This window comes from Stomoxys calcitrans, chromosome 3 (assembly GCF_963082655.1).
Source record: "Stomoxys calcitrans chromosome 3, idStoCalc2.1, whole genome shotgun sequence".
Taxonomy (NCBI): Eukaryota; Metazoa; Arthropoda; class Insecta; order Diptera; family Muscidae; genus Stomoxys; species Stomoxys calcitrans.
The window spans coordinates 104474704-104484386 of NC_081554.1; the positions used below are offsets into that span (position 1 = coordinate 104474704).

Sequence of the window (9683 nt, forward strand, 5' to 3'; positions counted from 1 at the left end):
GAATGATCTCACGCTAGCCCACTAAATCATGGTCCAAAAGTCCTTCACTTACGAAAATATTGGACCCCACATACATCAACTCACACACTCACTTCATTACCCTGCACCCGAGTTCACAAAATTACCATCACATCTTTTGTTCTATTATTATGGATTTAAGACTCAAAACAAAATTTAAAGCTATTTTTACAATAATATTAAAGCACAAATGAAGAACAATAGTGGTGAATTTAAAACTTTCTGTTAGGTGAGTTCTTAGTTTACTACAGAATCAAACTACGACAAGAGACAGGAAATTCGTCAATCTTCTTGGTCACATTAAGTTTTATTGAACGCAAATCCAAGCATTATTCTCCTTACAATTGATTTTTGTTATTGTGCCAATGACGCTATCTCTTAATTATACCATGATCTAAATGCCTAACCTATATCTGGGTTGGTTTATTTACCATTCTAGCGGATTCGGTAGCTTAAGGGTGGTACTATGTTTACCCATGGCAGCCAGTTGTACGAATCGGATTGACCCGATGGAATCCCCGTCGGTAAGGGCTACCACCTCAATGTACATGTTCGTCATTTTTTCGTCATGGGAGTTGCACATCCCGGGATGGTCTGGGAGGCAATATCGACGAGTTACTAGATTTAATGAGTCAGAAGAACATATTGTTTGCGGCGATCCAGGAGACAAAACTGACCAACACATGCCGCTTGCACAGTTGTCACGGATACAATGTGTTACGTAAGGATCGCTTAAGGAATGGAGGTGGGGGATTGGACCTCGTGATACACCATTCCGTAAAGTAAAGATCTATATACATGAAGTGCATGTCGATAGCAGTCAAGTCCGTTACTGCCGAGATAGAGCTATACAACGTATATATACCGGTTGATAATTGTGACCCAGCTAATAGCCAACCTTACAAGCCCGACATAAGTGGACTACTGTCTGGCCATAATCGTCTGATACTAGGAGACTTTAATGCACATCACGTTTCATGGCACTCTCCCCTAGGTAAGGACCAACGGGGCATAGCCTTGGCAGAACAGGTTAAAGGTTTTGTACTCATGTACTATGCCAGCATTAGGAGGGGATAACCACCACCGAACAATTTTTTCTCCGTCAGGATTCGAACCCAGACGTTCAGCGTTATATGTGGACATGCTTACCTCTGCGCTACGGTGACCTCCAGAACAATCATAAATAATAAACAGGGTATTCAACGAACATAAGCGGAATATGGGGTTGGTACTGTTAAGTCACTCGAACACTGGAAGAAGGGATGGCAGGACCTCAATTACTTTTGGCGACACATCTGTGACTGACCCGAAGAGAGACGTCAATTTTTCAACCTTAATTTATTGAGCATCCCAATAGTTACAAGGCTAAGAGCAGAACCATTGCACCGATCCTCTGGCACATCCCAGAGTGCCTTCTCCGCACGATTCTGATCTGTACCGGGATTGAAAAGAACCCCGGACCCCGGTTCTGTTCGGTTTGCCAGAACAGCCTCCATCATCGGTCGATGTAGGTGAGGAGTGGGTAAATTTTACATTACACTGAATATGTTGCAAGTGTTGTGCGAACATTCGCCTTCGGCGTTTTCGTCGTCGGACTATGTCACCGACCTCCCGTGCGGCAATATACGCAACAACAGCATCCCAGCCCCAATATTGCCAGGCCAGTGCTGGGAAGTGTACAATGTGCTACGTAACGGTCGCTTAAGGAATGTAGGGGTGGGAGTGGCCTTCGTTATAGCAGTCAAGTCCGATACTGCCGAAATGGAGCTATACAATGTATACATACAGTCGGTTGGTAGTTGTGACCCAAGCCCGACATAAGTGGGCTACTCTTTGGCCACAATCGTCTGGTTCTAGGAGACTTTAATGCGTATCATGTTTCATGGCTTTTTTCTATAGGTAACGACCAGCAGGGCATAGCTTTGGCTGAACAGATTGAAAGCTCTACGTTTTGCACGATGAATGAGGATGCCCCCACTAGAATTGCGAGGAGATGCAGCAGCCCTCCAGACATTTCCATTACATCCCCTGATCTCCTGAGTGGCGTATCCTGACAAGCCGCAATCTCTTTGGGGTCAAACCACCTCCCCATAATTCTCACCGGTCGGCATCAGAGAGTACACCAATCGCTGCTTCAGAGAGTTGACACCCTCTCGAATGTGCTAGTTGCCAAGAGTAAATTCCGAGACATCTTTAACACAGCAGCCGCTCGCTTTATACCAGCCGGTCGAATACCCCAATTGCGGCCCAACTTCCCGGCGCAGGCAGTGATACTCGCGGACGAGTGATGAGATTCGTTGCACAGGGTACTCGGGAACACTCGGAGCAATGTTACTTAGGTATCGGTTTAGACATGCTGTGATCTAATGTTAAGTAACTCTCGACACCCCGGTTGACGGAATGACAGGACCCCGGTCGCTTTTTTCGACGTAACTGTGACTGATTCGAAGAGAAGCGCCAGGTTGTTCAACCGATAATTTATTGTGCATCCCGAGAGTATCAGGGCTAGGAGGGGAGCCATTCGTCGTATCCGTGGTCTACGTGCCGAATGACAGCCATCACAATTTACAGTGGGAGAAGTTACGTATGTCATACGTGCCGCCAAATCATCCAAGGCGTTGGGCTGCGACGGAATCTCTACACTTCTCTCACTAGTAGCCAAAGCGCTTAAGGCACTACACCTCCCGAGCCTCGTTGGAGAATTTGCATTCGCCGGTCATAAGCACGGATTTTCAAGACTGCATATCACAATAACTTGTTTTCCATGCCATTACCGCACACATTTTCCGTGGCTTCAATCAATATATATTAATTTATAGGTAGTGGCACTTGCCCAACAACAAAATATTGAGTTCAATATCTGTCAAAATCAGTGATTAGGGTAACTCTGATTTTGAGTATGTTATTAGTTCGCGCCATTTTTCGATGTTTGTGTGCGTTATAGTTCTTAACTGTAATACACACACACAACCAAAACTCGTTGACAGATAGTGAACCTCAGCTGTTTACGGTACACTTCCGGGAAGTTATGTCATGGCTTCAATCAGCACACGCCATGTAATACGACGATCCTCGTGGCACTTGATCTTTAGAAGGCATTCAACACGGTCAGCTATGCCAAACTATTTGAGGACATCGCCATCACCTTCTTCTAGCCAGGTCTGAAACGCTGGGTTGCATATTATCTGTGCGGTCGTTATTCTTTTGTGGAATATAGGAATTAGAAGTCAAAGCACCAAAGAGTGAAACAGGGACTTCCCCAAGGCGTGGTGGTATCTCCGGCACTGTTCCAGCACTTGGGGTTCTGAAAAAGAAACTTTGTTGACCACGTAGAAAGCAACAATGTCTGTGGTAATTTATACAGCGCTAGTTTCAACTATTGGAAATTTTACATTTAGCGACGCCAAGGAAAGCACAATCGCAGTGACTATGAAACACACGCAAAAAAATTCGATCGCTGAGGCATTCATTGTAACTCAACGTTGTTAGCCATGGCTAGATATGGGTTTCTATCGGGTAAATACCCAATGCTTGGAAGATATTCAACAAAAAGGTTAAGAGGGGTACCAAAACACACTGTTTCAAATTTCATCCAAATCGGATGACAAGCGCTTCTTTTATGGGCTCATTACACTATATCGGGAGATCGGTCTATATGACAGCTAAATCCAAATATAGTCCGATAAAGACGATGTTCAACAAAAAGGTTTAGAGTGGTACCAAAATGCACTGTTTCAAATTTTATTCAAATCCGTTGAAAAATGCTTCTTCTATAGGCTCATTATACTATATCGGGGGATCGGTCTATATGGCAGCTATATCCAAATATGGTTGTTGTTGTTGTAGCAGTTTATTGTGTACTATCTTTCGTCTGCTTGATTCTGTTGAGTGTCAAGACCCAGGAACTCCGCGACTAAGATGGGGTGCGTCCACAGGGATCTGGGTCTGAGTCGAGTGGGTCTGGCCGGGCAGTTAAACAGGTGACGTGTATCGTGCGGTCCCTGGTTACAATCGGGACATACATCTTGCACGTCGGCATCAATCCTAGCTCTGTGGGAATTGAGGCGGCTGCATCTGCCGGAACGTAATTGAGCCAGAACCACTCTGGTTTGCCGGTTGTGGTTGTTCAGACCCGCTTGATATGCCACTTGATCTAGAGGTTCTCTCTTGTAGCGCTGGACCTCACGCTCTAGATCGTGTAGATCAACCTTAAGGCTTCTGGGCGGTGGGTATCTATCCACAAGATGATGATTTGGATGATTTCTGCGATAACAGCCCAGAAGGTATTGCTTAGACAGCATGTAGTTATGTCTTCGCACTGGTAGGATCTTTGTCTCCTGATGGAGGTGGTCCACGTGAGAACTAAGGAGACAGCCCGTCGCAGTTCGTAGGGCGGCATTCTGACAGATCTGAATATTATTCCACTGCGTGTCACAAAGTTGACGTGACCACACTGGCGCTGCATAACTTACCACAGACCGGCCAATTGCTTTGTACGTGGTCAACAAGGTTTCTTTGTCTGCACCCCAAGTGCTGCCAGCGAGTGACTTGAGGACCTTGTTTCTACTTTTGACTTTATTGCAGATTGCTGTGGCATGTGGGGAGAAAGTGTAGGAGCTGTCAAATGTGACGCCAAGTATTTTGGGACACTTGATGGTCGGAATCATTTCTCCATCGACCATCACAGTCAGCTCAGAATTCACCTCACGCGTATTTGTAGTGAACAGTGTGGCTGAAGATTTGGTGGCGGATATCTTCAGATTTCTTGCAGCGAAATATGAGGCAAGCTCGTTGAGGTAGACGTTCAACCTATCGCAGATGTCATCAATGGGTGGGGGGCCTGATGCCATGATCGTACAGTCGTCCGCATATGATACGATCTCTATGCCGTCTGGAGGAGGTGGGATGGAGGATAGGTAGAGGTTAAACAGAGCCGGAGATATCACCCCACCTTGGGGAACTCCCTGTTTCACTCTACGGTGTTTTGACTTCTTATCCCTAAATTCCACAAATGACTGGCGGCCACACAGATAATTCGCGACCCAACGTTTCAGGCCTGGCTGGAGGGACGTGTTGGCGATGTCCTCAAATAATTTGGCATGGCTGACCGTGTCGAATGCCTTCGATAGGTCCAGTGCCACGAGGACCGTCCTATCACATGGCCTGGGTTGATTGAAGCCACGGCAAATGTGTGTGGTGATGGCATGCAAAGCTGTTGTTGTGCTGTGCAGTCTCCGAAATCCGTGTTGATGCTCGGCGAATGGAAATTCTCCTACGAGGCTCGGGAGGAGTAACGCCTCAAGCGTCTTAGCCACTGGTGAGAGAAGGGAGATCGGTCTGTACGACTCCCCCAAACTCGGGTCCTTACCAGGCTTCAGTAGCGGGATCACTCTGCCCATTTTCCAGACATCGGGAACTATAAGAGTGTTCAATGACAGGTTAAGGACTGTGGTAAGGTACTCAACTCCAGTCAATCCCATGGCAGTCGGTTGTACGCACCGGATTGACCCGATGGAATCTTCATCGGCAAGGGCTGCCGCCTCAGTGTACGTGTTCGTGTACGTGTTCCAAATATGGTCCTACCACACTGTGCCAAATTTCATCGAATTCGGTTAATAAGTAGATCTTTTATGGCTTCAATACCCTATATCTAGAGATCGGCAGCTATATCCAAATATAGTCCGATCTGGACCACACTTAACAGAAATGGATAGGAGTCTTTTAGAACTCACTGGGCCAAATTTCATCGCAATTATTCTCTCAAGACTTTAAGTCTGGAGATCGGTCTATATAGCGGCCATATTTAACTAAAACTCGATTTTATGAGATCAGAAGGTCATTTTTATATACAAGGAATACGAAATCATTAAAAAGTTTTTATAACCAAGATATCTGCATAATTATAAATACCCAGCTTTTGGGTATAATGGGTAAACACCCGGTTATTTGGCCAATGTAGGGGGTAAATACCTTTTGGGTATTTACCCATCGCCATGGCGAAAGAATTAAAAGTGAACTCATTTGTTCAACAACCACATATCATATGGTGCTATCCGCCATCTTGTCATCAAGCTGATCGGTGTTTTGCCAAAGCACACCAAGATAATAGTGTGCGCGTGCGTATACGTGTGCGTACATGAGCAGAGAATATGGGAGAAAGAAGATAACAAAAAAGAGAATGCAAACAAAAATATTACATCTAAATACCGTCAATTCCGACCGGCTGTTGACAGCTGTTCGCGTGAGACCACCTTTTTAAATCCGCCTTGGTTATTAGCATTTGAGACCATAAGCATATTAGAGGTGGGCATTTTAGTTCCTTAGCTCCTTTTTCATATGCGATCCCCTTTTTTGATTCCTTTATACATAACAAAAAAAGAGCTCTGAATTTTGTTTTGAACCTTAAAATGAATGTTTTTAATTCTACATATATGTAGATACAAACATTCCGATTATACATGTAATTGAACGTAAATTTCTTTTATTGTACTTTTTTTAAACAAGTATTAAGTCTCGAAACAATTTAGATTTGCTGACAAAAAAATATGTGGATGCCACCACGTTTCTATATTTGCGCCACCACATTCACTTAATGTGGTTGCCACAAATATTTTATTTTCCGTTTACCTAAATCGCAACGTACACATTTGTTGTCCATTCAAAAAGTTGACGCTTTCATTTAGTTGATGTATGAAGCTGAAAAATATGGTATGTCAATCAGCTGGTCTGGTCTACAAATTAAGAAAAGGGAACAAAAGAAAAGTGTACATGCAACAAAATGAACTATAAGGATTAAAGAGATGGAGTTAGTTCCTGCAGTTCCTTACTACTTCTACCAAAGAATTAAACATCAAACCGATGGCTTTGGTGCAGGCACATCCTCCTGCAGAGACAAAGAAGGTAATCTGGTAACTGACACAGATAACATGTTGATGATATGGAAAGAACATTTTACCTAACTGCTAGTGTCCGATGTTGGCGGGGAAGGGGATACCGCAGAACCAATCCCTGATGATGGTATAAAATGTTTACCTCCTAGTCAGAATGAGGTCCAAGTAGCAGAGACCCGACTAAAGAACAACAAGGCAGCAGGAGCCGACAGACTACCCGCTGAACTATTTAAGACCGGAGGCGACACGCTGATAAGTCGTATGCATCAGCTTATCAGCGCAATCTGGCTAGAAGAATGCATACCCGATGATTGGAACCTCAGTATACTATGTCCCGTACACAAGAAAGGAGACAAGACGGAATGTACCAATTACAGAGGAATAAGTCTCCTCCCCATCGCATACAAGATACTCTCGAGCGTACTGTGTGAAAAATTAAAACCGAAAGTCAATGAGATAATTGGACCCTATCAATGCGGCTTAAGACCTGGTAAATCCACCCTAGACCAGATATTCACACTGTGCCAAATCCTGGAAAAAACCCGAGAAGGACAAAGGAAAGAATCTCTCCGAACCATTTAATACCAAACGAGGTTTCAGATAAAGAGACAGCCTATCGTGTGATCTCTTTAATATCCTGCTGGAGAAGATTATACGAGATGCAGATGTGAATAGATATGGCACACTAAGCGCGCCTATGCTGACGACATCGATATCATAGGTCGGTCACCGGAAGTAGTTACTGGAGCCTTTGAAAGAATCGAAAAAGAGTCAGTGAAAATGGGTCTGGCAGTAAATAGAAATAAGACGAAATGGATGGTTTCAACTCCCAAAAAGCCTTGCACAACCGAGCAGATAAAGAAAATGGAGAAAGTTGGGAACCACAACTTTGAGACAGTCAGTAACTATATATACCTCGGCGCCGCCGTAACCGAAACGAATGACACCAGTTTTGAGATTAAGCGAAGAATAATACTGGCAAACAAATGCTACTTCGTCTTAACGAAGATTACACTATACAAGACACTGATACTACACGTGCTGTTATATGGTTCTAAAGCATGGGTACTTGTGAAAGCAGATGAGGCAGTGCTTGGAGTATTTAAGAGACAGATTCTTCGTAAAATATATGGACCAGTTTACGTTAACGAAGAATATAGGCGACGTATGAACCACGAGCTGTATGACGACGATAGCATAGTTACATGCATCAAAATTCAACAGCTGCGTTGGCTAGGTCATGTTGTCAGAATGGACGAAGAAGCTCCAGCAAAGAAGTCTTTTGAAGGCAAACACGGTGGTACACGCAAACCGGGAAGACCAAAAGTCCGATGGAAAGATCAAGCGGTGGATGACCCCCCGAAACTTGGTGTCGGAGATTTTAGAATGAGCGCAGAAGATCGAGGCGCTTGGAACGCTATTCTAGGTTCGGCTAGTAGAACAAATATTCTGTCATAGCCAATTAAAGTAAGTTCCTTACTTAGATAAGTTCTAGTGAACTAATCCGGAACTACCTAACTCTAAAATATATGTGGTAAAAATGATCGTTCGCCCGCAGAAGATGCGAGTGGAAATAAAATAAGAGAAAAGGGCGGGTCGACCAAACAATCGTATTACTAAAGTTTATTTATTGGCATACTTCCGTTTCTACAAAAGCAGTTGATGTGAAAACAATGTTAGCACAGTCGCCAGGACTACGCAAAAATAGTCCCAAATTCCATATCAGCAAAACACAAGACACCACAACGACTTCAAACACAAACTGTATCCATAACTTATCTAATACTTATCCTTATTTGCTTCATTGCAACGTTTAGTTTTATATGTCCAGCGTTGGACATATCCACGTGTATTCTAAAATTAATATTGATGTTTTTATTCTTAATTTACTTTTACAAACTAACTTCATAAGAGTATGCTTGTTTACTTTTTTATTTGCAGAGCAAACCTTAATACGCCCGCAATGATGCCAAACGTACCTCAGTAACATCGACAACGTTATCAACTCACTCCCACTATCAATCGTCATCGTGTTCTCACTATCATCAACAGCAAATGCCAAAGCATTTGTATCATATAGCGCTAGGTCCAATAAACCCGAAGATGTTTTAAATCACAAGATCTCACCACTCGTTCCGAATTGGAAATGATATTTCTTAGCTCAAATCCACCAGCACTATGAATCTTGATAACATCTTTTACAACACTTACAGCTTCGTCCTCAGTGTCAAAACAATCGACGTAATCGTCGACGTAGTGACGGCCGATTATACCATGCACTGCTCGAGGGGCTTCTTCAAAAAATCTTTGGGCATTTAAGTTTTTAATAAACTGGGAAATTGTTGGCGAACATGTAGCTCCAAATATCATCCTCTGCATAACGTACACTTCCACTTTTTTATTTTTGTCCCCATTTCTCCACAAGAAATCCTAGTCGGCACCCAAGATAAATAACAAGACAAGTTTTACAATTTTAAATGATTGATGACAAATGTTTGTGTAATGTTTATTCGCTAATAAATAAAGGAAAACATTTATAAAAATTTAACAAGTTATAAAGGTTAACCTTACGTGTTTAGTTAAGTTGTCCAAGCAAAAAAGGAAAGAATCAAGGCCTGAAGGGCTTTTATACTATAACAAATGACTCTAAATTTACAAATACATTATCAATTTTACTGTCTCTGATCAGACTGCAATAATAATTAGTGTTCAATGGATGCGGTTCATACCACATCCAACCCCTTTTGCGTTGCCCACTTTAGGGGTGACCATCTG

The 9683-nt window shown here is 43.2% G+C and overlaps 1 long non-coding RNA gene across 1 annotated transcript; it reads left to right on the plus strand.

Annotated features, from left to right (window-relative positions):
- The first annotated feature begins 6764 nt into the window (after positions 1 to 6764).
- Positions 6765 to 9473, plus strand: LOC106092934 (uncharacterized). Its single transcript, XR_009397848.1, has 2 exons — positions 6765 to 6918; positions 8850 to 9473. It is a non-coding gene; the product is annotated as an uncharacterized LOC106092934 (long non-coding RNA).
- Positions 9474 to 9683: the final 210 nt, after the last annotated feature.